This window comes from Mustela lutreola, chromosome 5 (genome assembly GCF_030435805.1).
Source record: "Mustela lutreola isolate mMusLut2 chromosome 5, mMusLut2.pri, whole genome shotgun sequence".
Lineage (NCBI taxonomy): Eukaryota > Metazoa > Chordata > Mammalia > Carnivora > Mustelidae > Mustela > Mustela lutreola.
In genome coordinates, this window is record NC_081294.1 from 64,432,787 (window position 1) to 64,445,375 (window position 12,589).

Below are 12,589 nucleotides of genomic sequence, written 5' to 3' on the forward strand. Positions count from 1 at the left end.
CTAATACTGTTCTAATTGGCTGTCATAGATCTAATGCTCACCTGTGGAAGCGGGGTGTGAAGTGAGGTCCACCCAGACCACAAAGCCTTAAGAGTAGGGAAGGAAAGGGGCTCCAAAGAAAGAGCAAACAGGCCAAAAATGTATGTCAACATAGCAAAGGACACCAAAAACATCCCAATGACAAAATGCCACAGTGATGAGGCCAAAACACAGAAGGAAATCATGAGGCTATGTGTATGGACTAAGAATGCAAGGGTTGGGGGGGACAAGCACAAGATTTAAACAAGGATGCCTGAAATACTACTGTGGCCTATAGCCCAATAGGGGACTAAGTCTGCCCCGGAGAGGGGGACCGCAAGACTGATGGGGCAGGACAAGCCATTTCAATCTCCAGGAGGTGGAGCCATGCCAGACACACAGATTTTACCTCCTGCAAGGTTCATGGAGCGTTCACAGTGGGCAAGGCTTTGAGTGTAATGTTGGAGACTTGGGAATGAGCAGGACATGATCTTTGCCCTCAAACAGCTTACGATCCAGTGCGAGGAAAAAAACAAGGATGTGTAAATTAATAGAGGAATAAAATGAACATCAGAGGTGCTGAGTGCTCTGTAGCAATGAGCACCATGTAGGAGAGCAGTTGTGGTAAACAGGCTGCCAGGGAGGCGGAAGTCAGATCAAGGGAAGCCCTTGCAGGTCTGGACTTGATGCTGTAGGCAATAGTGAGTCATCGAAAGCTTTTGAGCATGGGAGTGACACAAGCAGGAGGAAGCTTCATCATCTTAATGGAGCCAGATAAAGCTCAGAAGAGAGTCACAGAGATGATCAAAGGGCTGGCAACAGGCCTGTGGAGGAGACAGACGAGTGAGGACTGGAAAGATGAAGGCCAGTGGGAGCCTTGATCAAAGTGAGGCAGAGGAGCATAGAGCTTCCCGAGGCTGGACCAAGGCAAGGATGGAGCCGCACCATGAAGTCAAAGAGAATGTGGCTCTTATTCAACTCCCATCAGGAAAGGTGAGTGTTGCACACATTTAAAAAAATGTCTTTTATATAACTACACCCCAAGAGGGGGTGCAGGCAGCAAACAGGGAATAAATGACTATCAAAGAGGTTCTGATAGAGTGTGGAGTTACTGGTAGAGTCATAAAGGAAAGCTGAGGGCCACCAGCGGTGTCTGGGGATGTTTCTTATTCATTCATTAAATGGTAAGTTCCTGAGGGCCTCTTTTGAGTGTGACCCTCCTTGAGGCTCCAGGACCACAGACAGGAAGCACGCATCCCCTTGTCGCATTATGTCACAGGCCTACCACCCTCTGAAATGACCCAGATCCCATGTGATTTCTTCACTCAGCATCTGCTCCCCCTGCCAGAAAAGAGATGGAAATTTGTGTATTTTTTTCACTGCTGTATCCCCAGCACATAGAGAGGTCTCTGGCATGTAGTAGATGCTCACTACGTATTTTCTGAATGAATGTACACCTCATACTCAAGGAGTCTCCATCCTCAAAGAGTCCATAACCTAGGGAAGAAGGCAGACAAGGAAACCAACCTTAAGTGTCACGCTGAGTTTTGTTGGTGCTACGAGGTAAAGGGCCACGTGCAAACACACAGGAAACTTACGTTCCAATCCTGTGTCCCAGGAGGGATTTCTTTATGCTTTTGCTGAACCATGATGGTCATGGTTACCAAATGTAGTAGAGGCTAACTACATTTGGTAAAAGGAGAGCAGACAAGGCCATTCCTCCAGGAGCAAACAGCGTGGGTAAAAGCTCAGAAACACCAGGTGGCAGCATGTCCAGGAGCGATGTGGAACACAAGTGGCTAGAGACATAGGTCAGGGTCAGATCATAGATGACCTTAAAAGCCAATTTAAAGGACCTGAACTTTCTCCTGAAGGAAACAGGAAGACATCAAAGAATTTTTTCATCAAAAATAGTTAAGATCCTTCTGGTTGCATGTAAAGAAAAAAGAAAGGTAGCTTTAAAAAGAACCAAGGGGAAAAGGTAGTTATCGGCTCCTAAAAATGACTAGACCTAGGAGAGTGGCAGGGACGGCTTGATCCAAGGTGTAAACCATGCCACCTGGCTAAGGTTCTCCACCCTCCTTTTCTGGACTCTTCTGGCTCTAGGCTGGTTCCCATCCTGAGGCTCCACGTGGTGGCTCCTGAGAACTTCAGGTCTCTCAAGGAGATTCCATTTCCCTTAGCTCAAACAAAGTCCCAGAATTGAGTCTCTCTGGCTCTGACTGATCTGATTTTGGTCCTGCACCTATGGCTGAACTGATCTGGGGGACTTGGGGGACCATCTGTGCTGATTGTCTTGGTCCAGGTCATGTGATCCACCCATGGGTTCAAATGAAATACACACCTTGGCTCTTCCAAAGCTGATGCCGCATGAGGGAGGAGTGGGTGTTAGGTAGCAAGATAAGCTGTGACCATCATGTGTTTGAAGCATGGGAATGATACAGTCAGACCCCTGTTTTGACAGCTATGATTCTCCTCCAGATCTGCAAGCCAACTAGAAATTCTATCAGAAGGCAGGAGCAGAGGCAGGAGCAGTGGTTACACGGCCCGTGTTACTGGCTACATGGCACCGAACTGAGAAGTGAGCAAAGGGCTGCCACAGAAGGAGATTTCTTATATAAATCCACACAGCGTAATTTAGGGGTCCTGAGCTAGATCCCCATCACTTTTGATCAACTTCAGACCTGGAACACTCAGTCCCATTAAGGACCAGCCTGTGGCAAGGTCCCCATATAGGTGTCCTAGCAGGGTCATCCAAACTCTGGGATCAGTAGCCTGGAAACTGCAGACCTAGACTCAGCTTCCAGAAACCCATTTAATCACCCTCTAGAAACTCAGCCAGCTGTGGAGACACACCAAGTTCAAACGCTGATGCCCCTACTTCTCCGCTGTGTTACCCCAAACAAGGTGTCTAATCTCTCTGAGTCTGAATAATCCTATACGAATATGAAGTCTAGGTGATGACATTTCAGGTAATGGAGGCACGGGTGTGGGGATTAAATTAGATAAATGTTATGAATCACCTACAGCGGTTAGAAGCTTGGTGAATGAAAATTTCTTCCTTTTCATACCTTTCCTCTTTTCCCCGGCTGCATCTGCCCAAGACCTCTCTAACTCTTTGTTTGTTTGCCAAATAAAAGGTGGTTTGGTTTTATTTTGTTTTCCTGCCAGAAAAAAAAACAACTGGAGGTTGAGTGGCACAGAGCTGCCGTTTTCAGATTTGTGGGTGGAAAATTCCTCCTGTTCTTAGGCCTAAAGTCAAAGCCCCCTCTGGACTTCCTTCAGGTGGTTCCTATTTGGGAACACCTTATCCCAGTCCCTGGTGTGCCACACAAGAGGGGAAGAAGCCCAGAGAAGGGGTGAAGAGGTAGAAGAAACATCTCCCCGATTTTCCTCTAAGCTTCAAATTCTGTTCTTTCTCATTGCAACTTAAACTCAAGGAAATCGTGAGGCAGAGTTCTCTGACCAAGATCAGAAAAGGGAGGTTTTGTCTAATGGTCCCACTGCCCCAAACGCCAGAGGTAAACCCCCACCTTACTAAGGTGCCAGAGGGGAAGAGAATCAATGCTTGCTGAGGCTCAGCTGATGTTTCATAATCCGTGTCTTTATGTGAGCCTCGCGATCGCCCTGGGAGGGCGGGATCATCCTCCCACTTTCACAGAGGAGAAAACTGAGTCTCAAAGAAAAATCACACCATCTGGCTTAGGGGGTGGGGCAGGGCAGAGGGCTGCTGAGCTTGAACCCCGTCTCTGTGTGGCTGGAGCCTGAAATGACTTGCCCCCCACCCCCGCCCAGGAGGCAGCCACCTTGTCCTTTCCTTGCTTTGGGCTTCCAATCCCATCTGCCTTGCAAGCTGTGTGTTTCATTCTGCTCCCCAGAGCTGCCTGTTCCCTAAGACAGCACTTAGCGTGTTGTATTGTCGTCAACTGTTTACGGCCATGTCTCTCCTGCGTCTGCTTCTGAGCGCTTCCCATCGGAGGCTCCAATCTGAAAGGCTCTTGAGTGTGTGAATGGTCTGCACGATATCCCTCTATGGAGTAGATGCATCCCGCGCTGTGGACTGAAGAGGGGAAGAGAAACTCTGAAACGTCCTATACATCTTTGTCTGCCTGGGAGAATGCGTGGCGTGGCGTGGGCTCTCCACACGTTTGATGAATGAATGAATGAGCAAAAAAATACCTGCTGCACAGGGCCGTGGTGCAGCTGGGAGGGCTGACGTCCCTAACATCCCTACAACAATGCTTGGCACGCGCACATGTTGTAAGAAGTGTAGAGCTGTATTCTGAGTTGTGACTAAGAAGGAATACTTGCCTCAGAGTTAGGAGTTTCCTTAACCAGCTGTGTGGCATTAAAAAAAGTCCTCTCCTTTTTCTAGGTCTCTGTTTCCCGCTTATAAATTAGGAACGCTGGGGTAGATGCATGGAAAGGTACCTTCCATTGCTGATTTCTTATGCTTGTTTCATTTCCTCCCTTCACTCCACTCCCCTACACACACACACACACACACACACACACACACACACACGCCCATCAATCTCCAAATAGCTTTCTGCTATCTTTCGGCATTCTCTCTCTCTCTTTCATTTCCTTGACCAGAAGCTCCATGAGCTTATTAACCTCTGTTGTCTTGTCCACGTTCCTCAAATATGAAACAGTAATAATGTCCCCTCCGATTCATTTTATCAAAGACCAAGATCTGTTTTGTGGGCCAGGGTGTGCTGGTCCTAAATGGAAAGCAGAAGTCATTTCCAACTCACTTGCTCCATAAATGCAGGGGTTCTGCCAGCTGCCTTTGCACCAAGATGGAAAGAACATTTATCTTCACAAATGTAGGCGACACCGTGGAGGCAGCCCTGCAAGGGACAGGGGAAAAAGCCTTGCATTCCAAAAGAAGTGATGAGGCTGAAAAGGAAAAGTTCCTCCTAGAACAGAACAAAATCACACTCTAGGGTCACTTCCAACTCCCTGATTTCTAGGTGTTAAGATTCATGGAATTTAAAATCCTAGAGTTGTGAGTGAATGTGTGTAATTATTTGAATCTAAGCTTCTGTGAATCCTAAAATATTCTATGATTTCATGATTCAGTATTTTTTTTTCTATAAGACCACGGCCCAGAATCACATGAGTCTCAGATTTCAGTGGCCCAAAGGGTTTTTCAACTAGCAAGTGTATCCAAATCACCTGGGGGCTTTACTGATGCAAAGCCCTGGGATCCCATCTCAAAGATTTCGGTTCAGTTCACATGGGAAGAGGTCCCCAAAATCTTTTTTAACAAATCTCCCACCCTAGAGGCTCTGAGGAAGAGTAGGCCACTCTTGGCTATACAGTGTTTAGAGAGCTTGTCATTCTAGAGCCTGTGTTTCTAAATGTTATCCTAGAAAGGTCTTTGCTTATGATTCTAGTATTCTGGCACTCTGTTATTCTGTTTTCATGTGCCTAAGAAAAGGATTCTAAGATATAAAAACTATCTTTCTGAGCACGGGCTTCATATGGGTAAGGGGAAAAGGGACCGAGTGTCACAAGGATGGAGGGACATTCCGGAGGGGGACTTCCTGAGGACATGGGGCAAACTCTGATGCTCCCCCTATTGTCCCTGAGCAAGTCCAGGGCTAGGACTCAGATGAGGAGGCTTGATGGGAGGCACTGTCTCGATCTGGGTTGACGTAAGCATCTAGGATCATCAGGAAGAATTCCTGATGGAAAGGGTGATCCAACCACACCCTAGAGTGACAGAAAGGCTTAGAGGAGGGGAGGCAGAAGTCCCAGCAGAGAGTTAGAAAAAGAACTAGGCAAAGGAGGAATGATTTATCCCCAAAGCATCCTCCCTGGTGCCGGATGGTAGGGGAACCTCAGACTGGTGTGGCAGACATGAAAATGTAAGGTTTCAGGAAAGCTCAAGATGAGAGGGAGCTAACTGTGTGGGGATATCCCAGGGTACACCGCGTGGGCTGCAAGAAGACTGCTTTGACATGCTAATGAGTGCCTGGATCTGGGAGGGTGGGGATGGGATGAAGGGTGGCAGAGGACCTCTGCAGAGCTGGTAGGAGGATGCTGGGCTGGGGAGGGGCTCCAAGTTGGAGGCAGGGCTCTGGGATAGAGAGGGGCTCCTAAAAGGATTCCCATACACACACTCTGTGCCACACCAGTGAGTCAGGGTTCTGATGGGGAGCCGGGAACTCTCTTTCTGGGAAACAAAAGTGGATAACAGAGAATCCAAAAGTTTATACAGCTTCCCAGGTGGGGCTGAGCTAGCAGGTTGGGTTGCCAAGGGCCTTTCTAGTAGGAGGGAAAAAATGGAAAAGGAGGGATCAGTCACACTCAGTGACACATTTATGCCTGTGCAGTGGTGATGACACTCCTGGCTGCACACACACATGCATCCCTTCTGTCCCAGCAATGACAGTGACACATGTGCCAGTCCACTGTGACACATACCTGCACCCTTGGCGCCGATGATGGCCCCATGTCATACTGATGGTAATACCCTATCCCCTGTGTTATCTCTCGTTGACAGTGACACTTAGACATACACCATCACACAGAAATGGTGACATGACTTGAGCCTTGGCAGTTGCCATAGTTAATGCCACTCTGTGTGCTTGTACCCTGCACAAGCTGCCCAGCTGTCAGCGATAACTATGCCAGACACCTAACCCACCATACCACGCCAGTAACACATTCCACCGTACCGACAGCCTGATTGGCTTTACACCTGGTGATACATCCATGTCAGGGATGCTCTGCATCGGGAGGGAGACATCCCGCATGCTGAGAATCACACAGCAAAAGACTTACACCTGCCCAATGAGCACCTGCGTCCCTCCATGTGGACCCGACTGCCCCTGCATGGCTCTGCCCCAGTGGGCACACACACACACGCCCCACTGCACACCGATGGGTTTACCGTCACACTGCCACTCATGGTGAAGGAGACAGACTCACATCCTGACTGTGGCACCTTAGCCATTATCAGTGACAAGAAGGGAGGCACTCATCAGATGAGCAAGGTAGCCAGAAGCCCTTTCCTGTGCACCACCCCCACAGTTCTGTTTCTGCCTCTGGCACACAGGCCACCCCCTCAAACCAAGACCAACTCTGCCCCTCCAGGCTCAAGGTAGAATGGCAGGTTGTGGAGTCCGTGTCAGGAGCATTCTGAGGCGTCCCTGCATCCCCCAGCGTCACTCCCAGCTGAGGTCAGCCCAGCCAGAGGCTCTTCTTCACATCCCGCATTGCATCCAGAGTGCCCTCTGGACCAAGGCAACTGCAGCGCAGAAATAGTCTGACCTTTAGACAAACGCCATTCTCACTGATCACCGCATTTATGGGCTCTGACAGTTGTCATTCTTCACACACTGTTCCTCGATCCTCACACAAAGTATTGACATTAGCTCTCTTGATTGGTTTCCTAGTGAACATTCAAGGCATGTACATATAATTTTAAAAATCTGTTCAAATCTGGCCCCTGGTCCCAGACCACAGAGCTTATAAATAAAAGTGGAGATTCAGCCCGAGCCAGGGTAAGACATCTTTAGCAGAGCCACATCTATATTTTACCAGGTGACTCTTACAAGCTGTCTACACAGCAAGCTGGCTAGGGGAGGGGGGACTCACAGCCACTGGATTAGAGATGCAGGAGATGAAGGAGATGCTGACAACCCACATGACATGAGGACCCCAATCTGGGTGTGAATTCAAGGCAGGTTTTTGGTTTTGGCTTTTTTTTTTTTAGAATCTGGAGAACAGGGAACATGATAAATGTCAACGTAGAAAAAAAAAAAATCTGCAGAGCAAAAGTTACATTTTCATAGGCTGTGGGATGTGTCAGAAGAGAAGCAGCCCAGGGGGGTGAAAGGACCCCAGAGCTCAGCATCAGGCAGGCCTGGGCTGGAATTCTGGCTATGCCAAAGACTCACTGTATCTCCCAGGGGATCGACTTCCCCATCGTGGAAACAGAGGTTTGTGTGAACTAAAGGAGAGAATGTAATTTATGCAAAGCACCAAACTAAGCACCTTAGACATAATGGGGGCCTAATGGTTGCTATGATTAGTAGTATTATAATCACTAGGAAATGGCTAAAATATTTAGTGACTTTTCTACATGGACATTATTTAGGAACCATGCCTAGGCTGGCAAGAGTGAACAGGGAGCAAGTACTCAGGTCTCCACCATCTTTCTTCAAAGGAAAGCATCAGTGGCTACAGTACCCTGATTTACCCCTAATCATTCAATAGGATGAAGCCAACAAGGCTTGACAGAGTTGTCCTTTTATTCACCAGTAAGATTTTCTGCAGCTAAACATGATTCATGTCAGCTCATACAATTTTTTATAGACTCACAGAAGGTTGAGTTCAAAGGGGGCATTAGCTGTCACTTGCCACCCAGCTGTCATTTTTCCAGGGGATGGGGAACTCACTACCTAATATGAGGCAGTCCATTCTATGTCTGGACAACTCCAATTGAGAGTAGATTCTTTCTCATAGAGTTTCTGTCTGCCTCCCTTTACCTTTCCCCTGTTGCTCCAATTCTATCTTCAGGGCTGGTAAAAACAAGAGTACTCCTCTTTCCTTGCAGCGGTCATTCATTCATCCAACAAGCATTTCCTTAGCACCAGCTCTGTCAGGCATCATGCTAAGTGCTGGAATTACAAACTGAGCAAGACCTGCCCCTTCAGCATCTTCTCCTCCAGATGAAACATCTTCAAATCCTTCAACTCTCCCTCATTTGACCTGATTTTCAGACACCCACCGTCAAACCACCCTTTTCTTCTAAACATACACAAGCTTATCAAATCCATCTTAAAGTACGTTATCCAGAACTGAGCTCAGTATTTTTCTGAAAGATGGCTGGATTTTTAGCCCAGCTTGGTTGATGTTTATGTTAAAGATAATGCCCATTGTGGAAAAACCTCAATTGTAACTAGAGTGCTGCCAGCCAGGTCCCATTCACTGAGCTTCTGTTCTAGAAGAACAGGGAGAAAGGAGGGAGAAGGAGAGAGAGAGGAGGAGGACTGTGAGTCTTGAAATGGCATGATGTCAGATCTCCCTGCCCAGATCTCCCCTCAGGCATTAGTGGCAAGTCTAAGTCACTCTAATCAAACAGCCTCCCCTCTGCCCCTCCTCCATGAGTGTCTGCCTCAGAAAAGGGAAGAAAAATTAAAAACAAGCATGCTCATGGCCCAACACAGTGTTAAACAGAACTCAGCCATAAATAAAGGGTCTTCCCTATACCAAGCCCCATAGCCTGTAAGGGGAGAACAGAGATGAGCCATAGAAGAGGACAGGCAAGGAGGGTGGTTCTACCAATGGCCTCTGACCTGTGGAGGTCCCTCACTTTGAGGTCTCTGCTGTGAACTTGTGCAAAGAACAGTCCCCTCCTTTTGGAACAAAATCATACCTCCTTCCTCTCCCAATCTTGTCCCTCTGCAGCTCTTGCAGCTCCCTCCTTGGAAGGAAGCCATCCCCTTACAGAAGCAGAAGTCATCTTCACTCTGACATAACCTTGACTGATGCATAAACTCCTGCAAATCTTTCAAAGGCCCCTCCTTTCCTAAGCCATTTTCTTACACATTGGTCTGGATTAAAGGAAGCGTTTTAGAGCCAAAAGATGGCAGGCAGAATAGAGAGGCTCATGAGGAGACAGTAATAAAATGAGAAATGAATGTGAAAGGAGGAGGAAGGTCCTGGGGGTGGGGACAGATGTTGCCCTGCCTCTTGGAGGACCCTTTTCTTACCTGGCCATACAAGAGAAAGACATAGGCTTCTAGAATAAAGTTGGCCAAAGGGTTCCTGATTCTTCACAGGATATCAGATCTACAAGGCATTGGCAAGTGAATTTTACACTGAATTCTGCAACAGCCTTCTTCCTCTGGGTCCACATGAAGGATTCCTTATCCCCTGCTGGGGCTTTACCCACATGATCCATCAGTGTTTCTTGAGTACTCCTGTGCCAGGACATGGTGCTAAGGGGCTGTAAAGATGTTCTGAGGGTGGACCTGTCCTACAGGAGCTCACAGGCAAGGACAAGCAAATAGAGGAAGAAAAGCCTCTGAAACAGGAGTGTGTTTAGGGGTGACAAAAGTCCTGAGAAGAGAGTGACGAATTCTTTCTCCAAATCAGGGCTTTACTGAGCAGGTGATCTTTGAGCTTTGCTAAAGAACCCTCCATCCTCCCCTCAGCGCACTGATGCAAGAAGCTTGTGGTCTTAAGAGCTCTGGCCAGGACAGGTGGCTGCAGGGGGTGTGGGGGGGGGGTAGTGGCAGAGGGATGTGGGGGGGGGCGAGGACAGCGAAAGGTGGAGGGGGAAGGGGACTGGGGAGAGAAAAGAGATGGGCTAAGGAGGAAGAATGGGAAAGGGAGAGGGGAAGGGGGAGGAGGAAGAGAGAAGAGAAAGGGAGGAGGTAGGGGGGAGAAGAAAAGAAGAGGGAAGGAGAGGGAGAGGCAGAGGAAAGAGGGAGAGCGAGAGGGAGAGAGAGAGAGAGAGAGAGAGATTTGAATTTCCCATCTGGAAGGGGAGCGGTAGCACGTCAGGGCCTGGCTGAGGGGTGTGATTGGAGGGCGCCTCCGGCAGCCGCCCGCGGCAGGAGCCGCGGCCCCAGCTCGCCTGGTGGAGTTGCACGAGGCGGCGGCGGGAGCTGGAATAGCAGAAGAACTGCCTCGCTGAGTACGCCCGGAGCCCTGCAGTGGCTCAGACGGTTTCGTGGACCGCCAGGTCGGTGCTGACCACGGGCCGGGAGGGCGGAGCCGGGCTGTGGGCAACAGGGTCCCGGCTGTCCCGGCTCTGCAGCTGTGAGGCTGCAGGGCAGCCTGGGAGGCTGGGGAGTACGGCTTTCGAGGGGACAGCTCCCCAAGACTGGCCGGGAACCGGAAAGGGCGGCTGCACCGCAGCATTTGAGACCCTCCTGGGCGCGCTCGCCGTGGTGCTGAAAGGACAGCTCCCCGCGAGGGTGAAAGCTAGCAGGCAGAGGAATGGGAGTGAAGCCGGAGCAAACTGGGAAGGAGGAGTGGGCCCCGACCCGGAGACCTCCCGGCAGAAGCCCGAAACAGCCTGGCTCGCGGGGAGCCAGGACCGCCTCGAGGGCGGCGGGAGACTCAAGTCTGAACCTAGAGAACAACTTCGAGTTCACGGGGTTGAGGGTGGGGGGACGTCTATCTAAGCTACTTCAGGCTGTGCTTAACCTGGAACCCTCCAGAGCCCTCTTCGCCCGGGAGGAGGGAGCCTCCCCCGAAGGGGTTCCGGCTCCCCGAGTGAGTCAGAGGGCGCCAGCAAGGGGGAGGGCAGCCGAAGGTGGAGGGGAGGAAAGCCTCAAACGTCGATTGGAGGTGAGGGACCAAGGGGACCATTTGTCCTCGGAGGAGGAGGAGCCGAGGTCTGGCCAGCGCACGTTCTCTGCCCGGGGTCATTAGTTACCGTCCCATCTGAGGCCCTCACGGGCCCCACTCTGCCCCCTACCCCATCAAAGTTTGATACCCGGCTGGGTCTTGGGGTTGGAGCTTTGTGTGTTGGGGGAGGGGCGCTCTCAGTGGCCAACCGCGAGCTCCAGGGCAGAGCTGCTGGCTGTGCTGGTCTCCGCAGGAGACCGGGAGAGGGGTGCCTGGACTCCTATCCTTTACTGCGGGGGAACCAAGAAGCCCCCGCCACTTCTGCTTTTCTGAGGAAGCCGGTTCCCTACCCCCTCCCATCCCCCACTGCTCCTTCCCCTCCTCCAGAGCTTCTCCTTTCCAGGGCGAAGAGTGGGGGTGGGGTGGAGGATAAAGGGACATCCCCTGTCTGTGCCACCGCCATTAGCGTTAGGGTCCCCTGTGAAAAGGAAATGAGTGTTGGGCTGAGTTGCGGTGAATATAGCCTGGACTTGAGCCATAAGAACAGAAAAACAGCTACAAGGACAAACACTGCAGGTGCCCGAATCTGCTTGTCGGATGGCGGGGTCCAGTCCCGAAACCGCTTGGGGCTCAGAAGGCCAAGCCTGAAGGAGGTACCTCCGCTGCCTTCAGGTTGGGACAGGCTGGAGGAAGTCGGGGAGGGAAAGATGTATCCTAGGTTCTGGATGCGCTAATGGCAGAGAAACGTGCTGCAGCAGCACCCCTCTCTCTTCCCCTTTTTGTCTCCCCTCCCCCAGCCCAGCATCACAACCACCACCACCCCACAACCATCACCACCACCACCACCACCACCCTTCCCGCGCAGGAATAGACCAAGGTTTCCCGCAGAACCGCTGAGGAGCGCCTCCTGGCGGTCTGGCCCAAATCCTCAACAGCATGCAACCTGCCCGACCTCAGCACTCCTACAGGCATATGGCAAAATATCTACACACACGCCTGCACACACGCTCACGCAGACTCACACGATGCCGAAGTTCAGAGCTAGACACGCAGGATCACACTCTGAATGCATATACTCACATACTCGCTGGCACACATTAAATTCAACACAGCAAATATGTCATGAGGCTCTACCATGAGCCAGAAGACGTTATGGACTCTGGGATAAGGGAAATGAACAAGATATAGGCCCTGCCCTGAAAGGAACTCAGAGTGATCAGGAAGGGAAAGACACATAGCTAGACAGAGTGCA

The 12,589-nt window shown here is 50.3% G+C and overlaps 1 protein-coding gene across 3 annotated transcripts in view; it reads left to right on the forward strand.

The window, feature by feature from the left end:
• CPLX2 (complexin 2) overlaps positions 1-12,589 on the forward strand; it is an 81,809-nt gene that overhangs the window by 58,501 nt on the left and 10,719 nt on the right. The window contains exon 1 of one of the 3 annotated variants that reach the window (XM_059174351.1): positions 10,468-10,726. The exons of the other annotated variants lie outside the window; for them this stretch is intronic. The gene's annotated coding sequence lies outside the window, so the exon portion shown is untranslated. Of the gene's footprint in view, positions 1-10,467; positions 10,727-12,589 lie in introns of those variants that run through there. 3 annotated transcript variants of the gene reach the window in all.